The sequence below is a fragment of the Eurosta solidaginis genome, chromosome 2 (genome assembly GCF_040869045.1).
Source record: "Eurosta solidaginis isolate ZX-2024a chromosome 2, ASM4086904v1, whole genome shotgun sequence".
Taxonomy (NCBI): Eukaryota; Metazoa; Arthropoda; class Insecta; order Diptera; family Tephritidae; genus Eurosta; species Eurosta solidaginis.
In genome coordinates, this window is record NC_090320.1 from 241,406,816 (window position 1) to 241,426,447 (window position 19,632).

Genomic DNA, 19,632 nt, shown 5'->3' on the forward strand with positions numbered 1-19,632 from the left:
ATGAGAACTAAAAATATAAAAGTGGAGTGCACATTACTTGGTTGGAAAGTTGGTAGGAAAGGAGATATTATTAGTCAATCAATTGCGCTCATTACTTCTCATAAATATTTTTCCCAATTTCTATGTCAAAATTTAAAAAGCAAAGGTTAGCAAGAATATGTCTTTATATAAGGAGACATTTTTCGCTGCGTTTTGTCCATTTATATAAAGGTAGTGCTTAACATTTTTTTATTTTATTTTTATTTTCTCCTTTTCTTACATTTTCTCGGTGTCTTAACCTATCTGTTAAGTTTTACGCTTGTAGCTCAATGAGAACTTACATAAAATTCAATCCCAAAATTCCCTCCGTTCCGTTTGATTTTTCTAAATATCTCAGTCCGTGCGCCGCCTAGTGAAACTTTTTGTATTGTGTCTTCGGCTGTCATCGACCTCTGAATTAAGCTCTAAATTTTTAGCCTCTAGCTCATCGAGTTACTTAAAACCCGGTTTCCAATTTTCAAATTATGATCTAATTTTTTCGATCCGTGCGCCACCTAACGGATTTTTTTCTCCTTTTGTTCCTTTGTTACGTTGTCTTAGCCTGTTTCTGAGGTTTCATGTTTGTAGTTCAATGAGAAGTTACTTTAAAATCGATCTCAAAACAGCAAATTTCCAAATTCTTATCTAAATATTTCGATCCGTGCGCCACCTAACGCAAATTTTTTCTCCTTTTCTTAAATTTTCTCGGCGGCTTATCTGTGAAGTTTTATAGTTGTAGCACAATGAGAACTTACATCAAAATCAATCCCAAAATTCCCTCCGTTTCTTTTGTATCGTGTCATCGGCTGTCAACGACCTCTGAATTAAGTTTGGAATTTCAAGTCTCTAGCTAATCGAGAAGTTACTTAAAAGCTGGTTTTAAAATTATCAAATTCTTATCTAATTGTTTCGATTTCATTAATAACCCTGCCCTTTTTTATAATAACGCTTTTTATTGTTCTGTTATATCTTTATTTTTAAAATAAACAGTAGGGAAATCCCCATATCTGAAGGAAAACTGCATTATTACCCCCTTAAGGTCATTGGTGTTAGCCTCTGTATCCTTTTTGCTTCTTTTAAACGAAAATTAGTTCAGAATAGAACCATATGTCTATGTATTATTGCGCAGCCTTGTAACACTATTAAGCACACCAAACAAACAACAACAGCATTTCAAGTGTACAGCTGGGTATGTAATGTTCGGTTTCACCCGAACTTAGACTTCTTTACATGTTTTTGTTTCATTTCAGTAAAGAATCTGGTTAAAGACAGGTTCAGTACGCGATTTTTGTACTCACCTGAGCAGAGCTCACACAGTATATTAACTTTGTTCGCATAACGGTAATCCGTAACGGCATAAACTAATCGAGATAGATATAGACTTCTATAAATGATATGGGCGAAGAAAGAAATTCATTTAGTCATGTCCGTCTGTCCGTCCGTGCGTAAACACGATAACTTGAGTAAATTTTGAGGTATCTTGGTGAAATTTGGTACGTATGTTCCTGGGCGCTCATCTCAGATCGCTATTTAAAATGAACGAAATCGGACTACAACCACGCCCACTTTTTCGAAATCGAAAATTTCGAAAAACCGAAAAACTGCGATAATTCATTACCAAAGACGGATAAAGCGATGAAACTTGGTAGATGCGTTGACTTTATGACGCAAAATAGAAAATTTGTAAAATCTTGGACAATGGGCGTGGCACCGCCCACTTTTAAAAGAAGGTAATTTAAAACTTTTGCAAGCTGTAATTTGGCAGTCGTTGAAGATATCATGATGAAATTTGGCAGGCACGTTACCCCTATTACTATATGTATGCTTAATAAAAATTAGCAAAATCGGAGAACGACCACGACCACTTTAAAAAAAAAATTTTTTTTAAGTAAAATTTTAACAAAAAATTTAATATCTTTAAAGTATATAAGTAAATTATGTCAACATTCAACTCCAGTAATGATATGGTGCAACAAAATACAAAAATAAAAGAAAATTTCAAAATCGGCGTGGCGTGGCTCCGCGCTTTTTCATTTAATTTGTCTAGGATAGTTTTAATGCCATAAGTCGAACAAAAATTTACCAATCCTTGTGAAATTTGGTAGGGACATAGATTCTAGGACGGTAACTGTTTTTCGTGAAAATGGGCGAAATCGGTTAAGCCACGCCCATTTTTTATACACAGTCGATCGTCTGTCCTTCCGTTCGGCCGTTAACACGATAACTTGGGCAAAAATCGATATATCTTTATGAACTCACACAAAATTCTATACCAAATACGAAAAAGGGATGAAACATGGTCATTGGATTGGTTTATTGACGAAAAATATAACTTTAGAAAAAACTTTGTAAAATGGGTGTGAAAGTTCTGCAGGACGAAATCAAAAGCCCTTGGAATCTTGGTAGGAATACTGTTCGGGGTATGACATATATAAATATATTAGCGGTTCCCGACAGATGATGTTCTGGGTCACCCTGATCCACATTTTGGTCGATATCTCGAAAACGCCTTCACATATACAACTAAGGGCCACTCCATTTTAAAACCCTCATTAGTACCTTTAATTTTATACCCATATCATACAAACACATTCTAGAGACACCTCTGGTCCACCTTTATGGCGATATCTCGAAAAGGCGTAACCCATAGAACTAAGGCCCACTCCCTTTTAAAATACTCATTAGCACCTTTCATTTGATATCGTACAAACAAATTCTACAGTCAACCCTGATCCACCTTTGCTGTGCTAATTTTGAGCGATCAGCTTTTAGGTGCGTTACCTGTTACAGTTTACAATGTTTGAAACCCAAAAAGAAAACATACAAATTGACATGGTCAAAAAAGATGGCGAAAAATGAATGGATTTTACATCGAACAGCACACAAAAAAAGAAAAAAATTTCGAATTTTAAAGAGTTGCAATAATCTTTTACAAAAATGTATAAGTTTTTATACTCAGCGTGCTTTGAACACAGAGTATATTAACTTCGATTGGATAACAGGTATAAAGGAATCGAGATTCATATAGACTTCCATATATCAAAATCATCAGTATCGATAAAAATTTTGATTGAGGTATGTCCGTCCGTCCGTAAGTCTGTCCGTTAACACGATAATTTGAGAAAATTTTGAGGTATCTTGATGAAATTTGATATGTAGATTCCTCGGCACTCATCTCAGATCGCTATTTAAAATGAACGATATCGGACTATAACCACGCCCACTTTTTCGATATCGAAAATTTCGAAAAATCGAAAAAGCGCGATAATTCATTACCAAAGTCGGATAAAGCGATGAAACTTGGTAGGTGAGTTGAACTTACGACGCAGAATCGAAAATTAGTAAAATTTTGGACAACGAGTGTGGCACCGTCCACTTTTAAAAGAAGGAAATTTCAAAGTTTTGCAAGCTGTAATTTGGCAGTCGTTGAAGATATCATGATGAAATTTGGCAGGAAAGTTACTGCTGTTACTATATGCGTGCTTAATAAAAATTAGAAAAATCGGATGAGGAACACGCCCACTTAAAAAAAAAATTTTTATTAAAGTCAAATTTTAAGAAAAAATTCAATATCTGTACAGTAATTATGTCAACATTTAACTCCAGTAATGACATCGTGCAACAAATTGCAAAATTAACAGAAATTTTCAAAATTTCATTTAATTTGTCTAGAATACTTTTAATGCCATAAGTCGAACAAAAATTTACCAATACTTATGAAATTTGGTAAAACTTCTGTCACGGTAACAGTTTTCTGTGAAAATGGGAGAGATCGGTTGAAGCCACGCCCAGTTTTTATACACAGTCGACCGTCTGTCCTTCCGCTCGGCCGTTAACAGGATAACTTGAGAAAAATTGATATATCTTTACTAAACTTAGTTCACGTACTTATCTGAACTCACTTTATCTTGGTGTTACAAAAGGGCGAAATCCGAATATGACCACGCCCACTTTTTCGATATCGAAAATTTCGAAAAATTAAAAAAATATCATAATTCTATACCAAATACGAAAAAAGGGATGAAACATGGTGATTGGATTGGTTTATTGACACCTTCACATATACAACTAAATCTCGAAAAGGCGTCCACCTATAGAACTAAGGCCCACTGTCTTTTAAATAATCATTAACACCTTTCATTTGATACCCATATCGTACAAACGCATTCTAGAGTTACTCCTGGTCCACCTTTATGGCGATATTTCGAAAAGGTGTCCACCTATAGAACTAAGGCTGCCTTCCTTCTAAAATACTCATTATCACCTTTCATTTGATACCCATATCGTACAAACGCATTCTAGAGTCACCCCTGGTCCAACTTTTTTGGCGATATCTCAAAAAGGCACACATTATAGAGTCATCCCTGGTCCACCTTTATGGCGATATTTCTAAAAGGCGTCCACCTGTAGAACTAACGGCCACTCCCTTTTAAATAGTCATTAACACTTTTCATTTGATTCCCATATCGTACAAACACATTTTAGAGTCAGCCCTGGTCCACCTTTATGGCGATATCTTGAAAAGACGTCCACCTGTAGAACTAAGGCCCACTCCCTTTTAAAATACTCATTAACACCTTTCATTTGATACCCATATCGTACAAACACATTCTATAGTCACCCCTGGTCCACCTTTATGGCGATATCGCGAAAAGGCGTCCACCTATAGAACTAAGGCCCACTCCCTTTTAAAATACTCATTAACACCTTTCATTTGATACCCATATCGTACACACACATTCTAGAGTCACCCCTGGTCCAACTTTATAGCGATATCTCTAAAAGGCGTCCACCTATGGGACTAAGGCCCACTCCTTTTTAAATAATCACTAACACCTCTCATTTGGTACCCATATCGTACAAACACATTCTAGAGTCACCTCTGGTTCCAACTTTATAGCGATATCTCTAAAAGGCGTCCACCTATGGGACTAAGGCCCACTCCCTTTTAAATAATCACTAACACCTCTCATTTGGTATCCATATCGTACAAACACATTCTAGAGTCACCTCTGGTCCACCTTCATGGCAATATTCCGAAATGGCGTACATCTATAGATCTATGGCCCAATCCCTTTTAAAATACTCATTAACACCCTCCATTTGATACCCATGTCATACAAACACATACCAGAGTTACCTTAGGTTCATTTTCCTACATGGTGATTTTCCCTTATTTTGTCTCCAAAGCTCTCACCTGAGTATGTAATGTTCGGCTACACCCGAACTTAGCCTTCCTTACTTGTTTTTCGCATTTTTTTTTCTTAAACTCGTTTGTAAGTTAAATTTTGGGGAGATAAATATTCATCGTAAATAATCTGAAGAAAAAAGATGAAAATTTCGCAACCAGTTTGAATTTTTGCCATTTCTTCATAGTAAAATTACGCTACAACAACAACATTTCCACCAACTTTCGTGGATCTTGGGAAATATCAGGTTCTTCAAGGGGGAGCATTTGACGTGAAAAATCCCATATACAATCAACGAACGGCAACAAAAAATGAGTTTAAGTTAAGTGTGAATAAAAGAAAAACTTGTCAAGAAATCCGTAAAAACGAGGGACAAAGAAAGTAGAAATAATATACATGTAGTGTTATGGATACGCATCTTTGGTGGAATTAGTAAGGAAGGCGGTCGGCATGATGTGGTGGTGCACAGTGGCTAGTCATTGTCGGCTGGGGCGGGTCCTTGCCAACCTTACTCTTCCTGCGCCATAAACAGAAAAAAAGTCATATCATGCCTTTAAAAAAACTGACAAAAGCGCGGAACTAATTCAAAACGCTCAAATGGACTAAAACAACATCCGGCCGAACCGGATGTCACGGACAGACCGTTACAACATTCAAAAATTTAAATTCAAAAAAAAAAAAAACCGCAAAAAAAGTTTACCGAACCGGACACGACCGGTTACTAACTGCTGAAAATCAAAAAAACGCTGAAAATTTAAATTTAAAAGAAAAGGGCCGAATATATAGAGGGGCGCCGCGGGTGGTGTTGCGACGCCCGGTGCATTTACCCACCATCAAAAACCATGGCCACCGACGCACCTATTTTTCGGTGGCTCCTTACCTGTATGCCCTACGTGCCTTCTAAATAAAATTGAATGCCAGCATTCCCATTTCAATTACAAATTTATTGATGATTCATTATATAACAAAAAAACTGAATTAATAATTATTGTAATATATATATAGATAGGGACCTACGTTGGCCCTTTAATTGTCAACTGAATCTTGTTTTGGTTTTCTCTCAATTACAAAACATTGAGCTCTATTCCATGTAACATTTATAAGTTCTACTGGGTAATTAACGTTAACTGCCCATTGGTTATGGTACTTAGATATAACGCACCATTCAAATTTCATTTTATGGATTTTTGCTTCAACAATCGGAAATTTTAACATTGATCAAATTGATTGATTACTCATGACCCGATAGTGCAAACTTCAATACGTATTAGCCGTCACTACAGGGGTTCACAACTTCCGATGAAATGTTTCTTACCGACTAAGTATATTCAAAACGTATACGCCCATGCATGGATGTACCTATGTAGCAAGTATGGAACACCCCCTTTTTTTTTTTTAAAAAAATTAAATGAAGTTCGCATTAATTACGGTAACGCATCTAATTACGTACATGTTTGCATGTAGACCTAAATATTTATCTTATTTTGCATAAGCATTTATGTACTTATCTACAAAGTGTGTTAACTTTTATATATCCAAATATTCTAAACCAGCTTATAAATTACATATTATTATACATATCAAAATACCACAAACGAATCCAACACCTTTTTTTTCCTTTTTTTTATATAATGTAGCGGAAAAGTAATAATCCTATCCGGAGGTATGCAAACATCATAAAGTTCTTTTTTTTTTTGGATCTACTTGAAGACGGGGCTTAGGTCAATAAACCTCAGTCAATCACAGGCCTTGTGGAAAATGTTCGACAGAAAAGCGGACAGTTATCACCGATCCCCGAAAAGCTTGAGCAAATTCTATGTGCAGCGACTTATCATTATATCACCATTTCCACTTAAAAGGGCAAATGACAATTAACTACTCGCCTTTTTAAGCCTTACTTATTTCGGTATATAACACCAATCTTTATATAGCGTAGATCTATTTCTTATACTTTGTATTGTATTTTTAGTGTATTGGTATTTATTTATTTATCTTCTATTGCTTTAATTTTTGGAAGATCCTAACGCTACTAACTCACTCTACATAAATATGTATGTATATTTCATAATTGGTACATTAAATTCAAAACACGGCTGAGCTTGTTTAAATACTAAATGTTTTAAATCAATATAATATTTTTATAGAATTATAAGCAAAACAAAATTTTTAATTATGATTTGCAAACAGATAAATTTAATTTAGTTCTTTTATCAAATTCGTTAAACATTTTGATAACGAATACTAAATTATAAAATAAAAGTTCTAAACTAAAGTTACCAAGCGTGCCAAAAACAACTTTATTACTAATAAAGTGCTAGCAAACTAGTGCTTTTATTAGCATTATATATAAAAAAATCTAAGCAAATGCAATCAATTGCTTATATACTCTAACACAATTTTTTGTTGGTTGCCTAACTCTAGCTTCTATTTAGTTAGTTCAAATCGAAAAAAAAATATATTTGATTATGCCAGATTTCTACTGGTTAAACCACTAACTACTTAGGCACGACTCACCCGGTAGGCCGGTACCTACTTATTTGCAAGGACCGTCCGGCGACATCCGCTGGTGTACCTCTGTTGCCGCTACTATGGTTCTAGCTGGTACTTGAGTTGCCGGCTATGATGGCTGGTGATGGTGATAAGCCTGGGGCTTCGTGGGCGCTATAGCTGGTGGTAGAGCGTGATGGCCGGCGTTTGTTACGCCTGCTTTAGTGGGCGAAATCGAAAGGTGGTCGCCCGCTTTTGGGTGGCAGGTTGTCGGGCGTTGGTGGTGTGGCAGCGGCCTATATGCGGTGGCGGTGGAGCTGTTATAAGCGTTATTGTAAGAATTGCTGCCGTAGGTAATAATTTCGACGGCCTTTAATAGAACACACCGCAGTATGTGAACCAGCCAGAATATGGCTGCGCTGGAGCTCCTCTCTCTTGAAACTCTGGGAAATATTTGCTAGTTTCTTACAATTTCCGTCGTCTATGAGTGAGTTTGCAATCCCTCTGGTTGTTTAGGAAACCAGCCTTTTCCTTTACAATTGATGCTCTTCTTTGGGTCGATGATTTTTCTTTAATTAGAAATATGAATTTTTCCGATTCGGTATCTACGCTTTTTACTTCTTTCGCTTGTTGTCGCTAGAGAAACTTGAGGATGGGGCCTTTGAGCTGCTTAATATGTAGGTACTAGCTCTTGCTTGGCAGTAAATCACGATAGGTTAGTCTGTTTTTATGCTAATTTCTATGCGCATAGATACAAATACATAATTATCGGCATATATATGTATTTTCTGATGCAATTTTCGCAACAAGCTATTTTGTAGGGAACTCTTCTTGACCTCTATACGATTTGATGGACTTTGGTTTTATGTATAAAGGCAAACATTTCTCAAGTGGACGACACACTTTACTCAATTTTCGCTTGTTTAAACCGTGAAATTATTGGTTTGATATTCATTGATTTAATATTTATTAAAATAACACTCGAGGACCGTTGATTGCCGCTTCTCGCAACTGAACCACTTAACCTGCAGATTACCTGCATTTCAATCGAAGGGTTAACGATTCTGTTATAACATTTTAATAAAAGTAACTCAAATCCGTTCCACATTCACCAGCAAACGTATATTAAAAAATTTCTGTAATTGTTATACATCAAATTTAAAACGTCTCGTTAGGTTGTCCTCTTTTCTTTTTCTTTCTTCTGCCGGAAACTCGTGGCTTTTTTACCAGCGATCGCCGATTTGTGTTTTTTTTTTGCTTTCCGATACTTTTTATCGCAACTTTCGCCTCATCCTCAGTCATTAGGCGTGTCAGCGCGAACACGCTCCCAAGTGGACCGTAACCGTAGACCGTAGCAGCAGACCGTAACAGTAGTTAAAAAAAATAAAAAACACGCAAATAAGGTGCTTTTTAGTATCTAAAATCCACTTATATATTTGATGCTGCTAGCACCGTAGCACAGAGGTTCGTGTCTCCGCTATTAAGCACAACTCGTTTTGCAGCAAGTTATTTAACCACTGCCGCGGGTCTTCAATAATTGCCGCTAAATGGGTCTAACTCTCCTTTGCGCGCCTAGCCAAGAGAGCTACAATCAAGCATACATTCAAGTGAAGCTAATATAAGCGTGTTAAAAAAATGATAATTCATTGAAACCTATATAAAAGTTGTATGGGGAGTCCCATTTTTACTGAACTTTTTTGTACTCCGTTCTTCGAATATGTTAAAAAGTTGATCATATAATCATTCTTAAAATAAACCCATTTTCTCACACATAATGGTAAGCTTAATCGATTTTCTTGGGATTTTTTTCTTAATTCGATGGCATTACTGCATAGAAGTTTGAGGGGTCAAATATCAGACTACCATGCTAGGTAATTTGAGCTACATATGCATATAGTTTCCACTTGATACTACACTGAAAGAAATGCTGCTAGTAAAATCAACAAATCGGTTCGGTTGCTGCTTAACGGAGATTCGGTGAAATTAATCGAATTATGGTTAATTCGACCGAGTTCTTTGTTAAGCGAACAAATTAGTTTATTAATTTCAACAGAAGAAAAATTGTCGCTCTAAGTTAACAAAATTCTGTAAAATTGATAGATTCCTAATCAATCTAACTGATTTTTCTATTAACACAACTGATCTCACTGGTCATTTCAACAGCGATCAAAAGTCAATACATGAGCAAATTTCAAAGAGAATTTTACGCTCACTGCGCTCTCTACTTTGTACTTATGACGATGGTGCCACTTGTTAAAAAAAACACCAAAATAAGAAAACCACCAAATCAAAAAAACACACAAAATGGGAAAACAACAAAAATCTAGTTTTCCAGTTATCAATAAAAAGTAAAAAACCCTTTTTTGAATTTCCTGTGCAAAAAATTATGAGATACCGGGACACCTATTTATCGGGGACAATTTTTCAACTTCTCCTCCAACCGAAATGCAAAATTGCGCCCTCTTGTTGCAAAAGTTTTGTTTGAACGAACAGGATTTTTCCAAAGTTAGTAACATTTTGTTCAAGTTCTTACGAATTTTCATTCACGCATATATTCAAGTGAAGCTAATATAAGCGTGTTAAAAAAATGATAATTCATTGAAACCTATATAAAAGTTGTATGGGGAGTCCCATTTTTACTGAACTTTTTTGTACTCCGTTCTTCGAATATGTTAAAAAGTTGATCATATAATCATTCTTAAAATAAACCCATTTTCTCACACATAATGGTAAGCTTAATCGATTTTCTTGGGATTTTTTTCTTAATTCGATGGCATTACTGCATAGAAGTTTGAGGGGTCAAATATCAGACTACCATGCTAGGTAATTTGAGCTACATATGCATATAGTTTCCACATGATACTACACTGAAAGAAATGCTGCTAGTAAAATCAACAAATCGGTTCGGTTGCTGCTTAACGGAGATTCGGTGAAATTAATCGAATTATGGTTAATTCGACCGAGTTCTTTGTTAAGCGAACAAATTAGTTTATTAATTTCAACAGAAGAAAAATTGTCGCTCTAAGTTAACAAAATTCTGTAAAATTGATAGATTCCTAATCAATCTAACTGATTTTTCTATTAACACAACTGATCTCACTGGTCATTTCAACAGCGATCAAAAGTCAATACATGAGCAAATTTCAAAGAGAATTTTACGCTCACTGCGCTCTCTACTTTGTACTTATGACGATGGTGCCACTTTTTAAAAAAAACACCAAAATAAGAAAACCACCAAATCAAAAAAACACACAAAATGGGAAAACAACAAAAATCTAGTTTTCCAGTTATCAATAAAAAGTAAAAAACCCTTTTTTGAATTTCCTGTGCAAAAAATTATGAGATACCGGGACACCTATTTATCGGGGACAATTTTTCAACTTCTCCTCCAACCGAAATGCAAAATTGCGCCCTCTTGTTGCAAAAGTTTTGTTTGAACGAACAGGATTTTTCCAAAGTTAGTAACATTTTGTTCAAGTTCTTACGAATTTTCATTCACGCGAACGCATCTAATAAGATAATAGGGGGACTCATGTAACCGTATAAATGCCTTATAAAGTGTGTAAACGTATAAATTTATCTAGTTTACGCACGAGCTGTCAAATTTTGTATGAAAAATCATTTACACAATTTGTATAAATTTACGCGCACATTTCATTGTGTAAACGCGGTAAACTCAAAGGAATGCAACCTTGCAGACATTACAGACGGAATTTTCATCAAAAATCTCCAACATCAGCGAGTAAAGGCGTTTTAGTTTTGATTTTTCACTTAGTCTTGGCATTTTTTAATTTGTGTAACAATCAAAAAATGTTGTTCGGCAATAATACAGCTGATAAACAATCAAGTTTATCAAGAGTATTACTAGGTGCGTTCATATAACAGCGTGTGTAAATGGATATAATTTTACACCTTATAAGTTTATATGCTATCATGAGTCCCCCTAATAAAAACATCCCTTTTTATACTCAGTTGAGCAGAGCTCACAGAGTATATTAACTTTGATTGGATAACGGTTGGTTGTACAGGTATAAAGGAATCGAGATAGATATAGACTTCCATATATCAAAATCATCAGTATCGAAAAAAAATTCGATTGAGCCATGTCCGTCCGTCCGTCCGTCTGTCCGTTAACACGATAACTTGAGTAAATTTTGAGGTATCTTGATGAAATTTGGTCTGTAGGTACCTGGGAACTCATCTCAGATTGCTATTTAAAATGAACGATATCGGACTATAACCACGCCCACTTTTTCGATATCGAAAATTTCGAAAAACACAAAAGTGGGATAATTCATTACCAAAGACGGATAAAGCGATGAAACTTGGTAGGTCCGTTGACCTTATGACGCAGAATATAAAAATAGTAAAATTTTGTACAATTGACGTGGCACCGCCCACTTTTAAAAGAAGGTAATTTAGAAGTTTTGCAAGCTGTAATTTGGCAGTCGTTGAAGATATCACGATGAAATTTGGCAGGAACGTTACCCTTATTACTATATGTATGCTTAATAAAAATTAGCAAAATCGGAGAACGACCACGCCCACTTTTAAAAAAAATTTTTTTTAAAGTCAAATTTTAAAAGAAAAGTTAATATCTTTACAGTATATAAGTAAATTATGTCAAAATTTAACTCCAGTAATGATATGGTGCAACAAAATACAAAAGTAAAAGAAAATTTCAAAATGGGTGTTGCTCCGCCCTTTTTCATTTAATTTGTCAAGGATACTTTTAATGCCATAAGTCGAACAAAAATTTACCAATCCTTGTGAAATTTGGTAGAGGCTTAGATTCTAGGACGATAACTGTTTTCTGTGAAAAAGAGCGAAATCGGTTGAAGCCGCGCCCAGTTTTTATACACAGTCGACCGTCTGTCCTTCCGCTCGGCCGTTAACACGATAACTTGAGCAAAAATCGATATATCTTTACTAAACTCAGTTCACGTACTTATCTGAACTCACTTTGTATTGGTTTAAAAAATGGCCGAAATCCGACTATGACCACGCCCACTTTTTCGATATCGAAAATTACGAAAAATGAAAAATATGCCATAATTATATACCAAATATGAAAAAAGGGATGAAACATGGTAATTGGATTGGTCTATTGACGCAAAATATAACTATAGAAAAAAACTTTGTAAAATGGGTGTGACACCTACCATATTAAGTAGAAGAAAATGAAAAAGTTTTGCAGGGCGAAATCAAAAGCCCTTGGAATCTTAGAAGGAATACTATTCGTGGTATTACATATATAAATAAATTAGCGGTACCCGACAGATGATGTTCTGGATCACCCTGGTCTACATTTTGGTCGATATCTCTAAAACGTCTTCACATATACAACTAACGGCCACTCCCTTTTAAAACCCTCACTAAGACATTTAATTTGATACCCATATCGTACAAACACATTCTAGAGTCACCCCTGGTCCACGTTTATGGCGATATCTCGAAAAGGCGTCCACTTATAGAACTACGGCCCACTCCCTTTTAAAATACTCATTCACACCTTTTATTTGATACCCATATCGTACAAAAAAATCTAGAGTCACCCCTGGTCCACCTTTATGGCGATATCTCGAAAAGGCGTCCACCTATAGAACTAAAGCCCACACCCTTTTAAAATACCCATGAACACCTTTCGTTTGATACCCATATTGTACAAACGCATTCTAGAGTCAACCCTGGTCCACCTTTATAAAGATATTCCGAAAAGGCGTCCACCTATAGAACTAAGGCCCACTCCCTTTTAAAATGCTCATTAACACCTTTCATTTGATACCCATATAGTACAAACAAATTCTAGAGTCACCCCTGGTCCACCTTTATGGCGATATCTCGAAAAGGCGTGCATCTATAGAACTTAGGCCCACTCCCTTTTAAAATACTCATTAACACCTTTCATTTGATACCCATATCCTACAAACTAATTCTAGAGTCAGCCCTGGTCCACCTTTATGGCGATATCACTAAATGGCGTCCATCTATAGAACTATGGCCCACTCCCTCTTAAAATACTCTTTAATACCATCCATTTGATACACATGTCATACAAACACATTCCAGGGTTACCCTAGGTTCTTTTTACTACATGGTGATTTTCCCTTATTTTATCTCCACTGCTCTCAACTGAGTATTTAATGTTCGGTTACACCCGAACTCAGCCTTCCTTACTTGTTTAATGTTAATATTTCCGACAACATAAAAGTTTGAGTTGTTTTGGAATCCTTTCAACTTAAAGTGTTACGAAAATTAAACTTGCCGAATTTCATGTAAAGTTACTCTAGTGGTGAATTACCTTCCTGCGATTTGATTCATTTCTTTTTATAACTTACAAGTTCTCTATTTAAAATGTTATGCCAAACATTTAAACTACAAGTTTTGTTCGAAACAATCAAGTGTGCAACTACATGCGAGAGAAGAAATTGAGAATGAGCTGAGCTGCAACTGGATGAATTGAGAATCAGTTTTGTGACTACTATTTTCATTTCTATTTGCAAAGCGAAGTTCAAAACTATAAATTAAATAAATTATAAAATTTGGTGAGAGTGCGTTTAATAAAACAAAATAATAAAGTGTTTAAATATAAACGAGCTCTAGACCAAATATTTGTATATTCTTAATAAAACACAATACGTGAATTTTTGATATACAATTATATTATTTAATTTGTCGATATTTCGACTTCAGTCTGAAGTCATCATCAGGACTAGGTACGAAAAGAACAAACATACATATTAAAATCATAAAAATACACATTTGCACAAGTACAGAACTTGCATTTTTGAATGCAATATGTCGACTAGTGTAACAAAAATATAAGTTTACGAACAGTGCAAAGCAAATAACAATAAAATGTAAATAACACACAGCCGTTATCATAAACAAAAAATGAACATAAGCAGAAAGTTATCTAAATGAGTAGTGAGCGCCGCTCAAGTGATATCAGCTGCAGCCTGCAGGTGAACTCTTTGGTAAACAGTGGGAGATGCCCTTATCTATTATTGTTGTTGTTGTTGATCAGCTGCCTAAAGGCAGAGGCAATACCAATTGTATCAGATTTGAAGTTCGTGCGTTTGTCGCTGGGTGTATTTATTATGTGCAGCATCTCTAATATGTAGCGTTTGTTGTAATTCCTCTCTTGCTGTAGAATTTCTACATTTTTTAAATTGGGAGAGTGTCCAGTTTCTCTGCAATGCTGTGTTAGCGCCGTTTTGCCATCATTAGGGTTGTTGCGATTTTTAATATTCGTTTTATGCCCGGAAATCCTCGTTTTTAGTTTCGATTTAGTAGTCCCCACATATACTTTGTCGCATACGTGGGACCCGTCACCATTACATAGAATTTTATATATCAAATCCGATTTCTCATATTTATCTATTCTACTCTTGGTATTACTGAAAATTTGTCGCAACGTATTATTGTAGGTAAAGGCTAAATTACATTTCTCTTTGTCATAAATATTTGAATATTTTATTCTGTTAGACAGGACTGACACATATGTAGTCGATTTATATATTTTATTATTTTCGGCATTTTTCCTCGCAGTGGGTTTCTTATAATAATCTCTTATAAAGTTTTTTATTATGCGTGTAGGAAATTCATTATTTTCTAGAACATTTATTATTATTTTAATGTTTTCTTTATGATAAACTTCATCGATGATCGAGAGAACTCTGTTGATAAAATTTCTGGCCGTATTGACTATTGTAGATTTGTCATGTTTAGAATTAAAGTTAATTAATCTACCTGACGCTGTAGGTTTTTTATACCAATCAAAACATAATTGGTTATTCTTTTTTATAACAAGGGTATCGAGAAACGGTAGTTTTCCGTCTTTCTCCACCTCAATTGTAAATTTAATACTCCTGTTGTATCCATTTAGAATATTTAGCAATTCTTCCACCGTATCAGTTTTCACAATTGCGAAAAAGTCATCGACGTATTTGGTAAGCAAACGTGGCTTATAAGGGGAGTAATCTTCAAATTTCTCCAGTAATTCTTCCATTACAATGTCTGCTATGACGGGGGATGCTGGGGAACCCATGGGCATACCGCATGGGCCGAAAATAATAAAATATATAAATCGACTACATATGTGTCAGGCCTGTCTAACAGAATAAAATATTCAAATATTTATGACAAAGAGAAATGTAATTTAGCTTTTACCTACAATAATACGTTGCGACAAATTTTCAGTAATACCAAGAGTAGAATAGATAAATATGAGAAATCGGACTTGATATATAAAATTCTATGTAATGGTGACGGGTCCCACGTATGCGACAAAGTATATGTGGGGACTACTAAATCGAAACAAAAAACGAGGATTTCCGGGCATAAAACGAATATTAAAAATCGCAACAACCCTAATGATGGCAAAACGGCGCTAACACAGCATTGCAGAGAAACTGGACACTCTCCCAATTTAAAAAATGTAGAAATTCTACAGCAAGAGAGGAATTACAACAAACGCTACATATTAGAGATGCTGCACATAATAAATACACCCAGCGACAAACGCATGAACTTAAAATCTGATACAATTGGTATTGCGTCTGCCTTTAGGCAGCTGATCAACAACAACAACAATAATAGATAAGAGCATCTCCCACTGTTTACCAAAGAGTTCACCTGCAGGCTGCAGCTGATATCACTTGAGCGGCGCTCACTACTCATTTAGATAACTTTCTGCTTATGTTCATTTTTTGTTTATGATAACGGCTGTGTGTTATTTACATTTTATTGTTATTTGCTTTGCACTGTTCGTAAACTTATATTTTTGTTACACTAGTCGACATATTGCATTCAAAAATGCAAGTTCTGTACTTGTGCAAATGTGTATTTTTATGATTTTAATATGTATGTTTGTTCTTTTCGTACCTAGTCCTGATGATGACTTCAGACTGAAGTCGAAATATCGACAAATTAAATAATATAATTGTATATCAAAAATTCACGTATTGTGTTTTATTAAGAATATACAAATATTTGGCCTAGAGCTCGTTTGTATTTAAAAAGTTATAATTCAAAGGCCGTAAACAACAAAAATAATAATAAAGTGTATAATGTTTAATGTGTGCCAGCATATTTGATGTACGCCCAATTGAAGTTCGGTTAGTAAGCGCGTACATATGTATGTATATGTAGCAAGCATGCGTATTTATGTATTCACATATTTACGTATGTACAACAACTTTTTTTTGTTAATTTGACTACTAAAACGGTCAATTACGAATCAACGATTTGTGCGCAGTTGATTCAACATCTTGTTTCGATGGGTAAAAATTGACAGAAATTTCGGTTGAGTTGACCCGTATTTCGGTTGATTTTACCAGTCTTTTTCTTTCAGTGTAAAAGCTCTGTTAATTTGAAAACTAGTGAACTGCGTGCAAAACAATTGCCAGATCAAAGTATTTGAACAACGTGAAAAAATGGATATATTGGAAATGTCAAAAATAATAGTCTTATGAAAAATTTGCTTTTGAACAGCTGTTAAAAAATCTTCAATTCATATACCAATGTGTTATGATTTCAATAAGTTACCAATAAAGTACGTTTCGCTTATCTGTCAATGCGTTTTGCATAGTAATAAAGGTCGTGAGAGATATAACAGCTGTTGCCGGCCTTTACAAGCTTATAACATAGGCATATCAAATAGCGGTATCAATACTCACAGCTATCGATATGTTATCCGATTCCGCCAGCTAGCCGATTTGACAGTTGGCACCTTGCCGGGCTTGGTCAGTTTACAATCAAAAAGTCTCCTTATTGCCAGTGAGAAAGAAACTTTTGATAGTAGGAAAAAGAGCTGAATTTGTGTTGTTGTGATAAACTATTCTCACAGCAGGAAGCGCCGTAATACATAGGTTGTTAGATTAGGTTGAACTGGCCGGTCCATGAGGACCTCACATAGACTGATTTAGTCCGTAGTGTTACCAGAAGTTTGTTTTAACGACCAAACTGAAAAACTCTATCAAAAACCAGGACCTATGTTATAAAATAACTCCGTCCTCTTGGCAAATAACTCCGCCCTCTTGGACACTTGCTGCTTCTAGATCTGACAGCTGTATCACTCCTAATAGCTGGAGTCTTAGCCTGGCAAGTGCAGGGCACGAGCACAGAACGTGCTCAATTGTTTCCTCCTCCAACCCGCACTTCCTTCATCTGCTATCACTGACCAAGCATAATTAAAAGGCATGTGACGCCAGAACGCAGTGTCCAGTCAGAATACCCGTCATGAGTCTACAGTCCTCTCTTTTTAATGATAGAAGCAACTTTGTTAGTCTAAAGTTGTAAGACCTACACACAATATTCGACGCTTTACATAAGTTGTGGTTTTTTATACAAGTTTGTTATAGGGAAGAAGGGAAGATATTATTATTAACCACAAAGATTTAGTGAGCGTCAGTGTATAGTTAACCATCAGTGCTACAAAGCGTGATCACATGTGGATACATACACCACCCTGTAGGAAAATCTGTAGGTCCTAACGTTTGGATTCAACTATATTTAGAAGGGCTATTAGTTGAACAACAACTCGTGCTTGTCTTGCTAGGACGTGTTTTTTATTTGCTAGTATTTACCTGCATTTTGTTTGTTGTTTTGTAAAACAAACATATTTGCTTACGGTATGGAAGAATCCATAATGTAAGCGTAAACGTAGCCTTTAGACGTGATATGCTATTTGGGGGAAATAGAATGTAAGTGCAGGTGTAGTGTAAGGTATTGGTGTGCTGTATGGGACGATACAGAATATCAGCGGAAGTATAGGCACTACATTGTAGCGTAATGTGGGAGCAATGTAAGTGGGAGAGTTGACATGAGCAAAATCAGACAGCAAATCAATCTATGATAATAACACCACCCGAAAGTTTTGGGGAATATTATCGATGTTGATGGTCCTTTGCCAGCGACAAATCCACGTTGATAGGGAGAAATGAGAGATTTAACAGCAAAACTTAGCTTTGCATTGACGGCATGCTCAAAAATCTTGGAAATAGTAGACAGCTTGGATATGGGCCTGGAGTTGCGGACCGTTCTTGTCACCACTTTTAAACTCCAGTAATGATATGGTGCAACAAAATACAAAAATACAAGAAAATTTCAAAATGGGCGTAACTCCATCCTTTTTCATTTAATTCGTCTAGAATACTTTTAATGCCATAAGCCGAACAAAAATTTACCAATGTCGATATCGAAAATTACGAAAAATGAAAAAAATGCCATAATTCTGTACCAAATATGAAAAAAGAGATGAAACATGGTAATTGGATTGGTTTATTGACGCAAAATATAACTTTAGAAAAAACTTTGTAAAATGGGCGTGACACCTCCATATTAAGTAGAAGAAAATGAAAAAGTTCTGCAGGGCGAAATCAAAAGCCCTTGGAATCTTGGCAGGAATACTGTTCGTGGTATTACATATATAAATAAATTAGCGGTACCCGACAGATGATGGTCTGGGTCACCCTGGTCAACATTTTGGTCGATATCTCGAAAACGCCTTCACATATACAACTAAGGGCTACTCCCTTTTAAAATCCTCATTAATACTTTTAATTTGATACCCATATCGTACAAACACATTCTAGAGTCACCCCTGGTCCACCCTTATTGCGATATCTCGAAAAGGCGTCCACCTATAGAACTAAGGCCCACTACGTTTTAAATAATCATTAACACCTTTCATTTGATACACATGTCACATAAACACATTCCAGGGTTACCCTATGTTTATTTTCCTACATGGTGATTTTCCCTTATTTTGTCTCCAAAGCTCTCAGCTGAGTATGCAATGTTCGGTTACACCCGAACTTAGCCTTCCTTACTTGTTAATCAAAATTTTGTTATTATTATTTAATACATATTTTATTATTAAACATTATTTTATTAATTTTATATACACAACACTTGACAAGAGGTTTCGCGGTTT

The 19,632-nt window shown here is 35.5% G+C and overlaps 1 protein-coding gene across 6 annotated transcripts in view; it reads right to left on the reverse strand.

Annotated features, from left to right (window-relative positions):
- The window catches only part of LOC137240740 (ras-related and estrogen-regulated growth inhibitor-like protein), a 227,772-nt gene that overhangs the window by 99,233 nt on the left and 108,907 nt on the right, over positions 1-19,632 (reverse strand). The gene's annotated exons all lie outside the window — the stretch shown is intronic.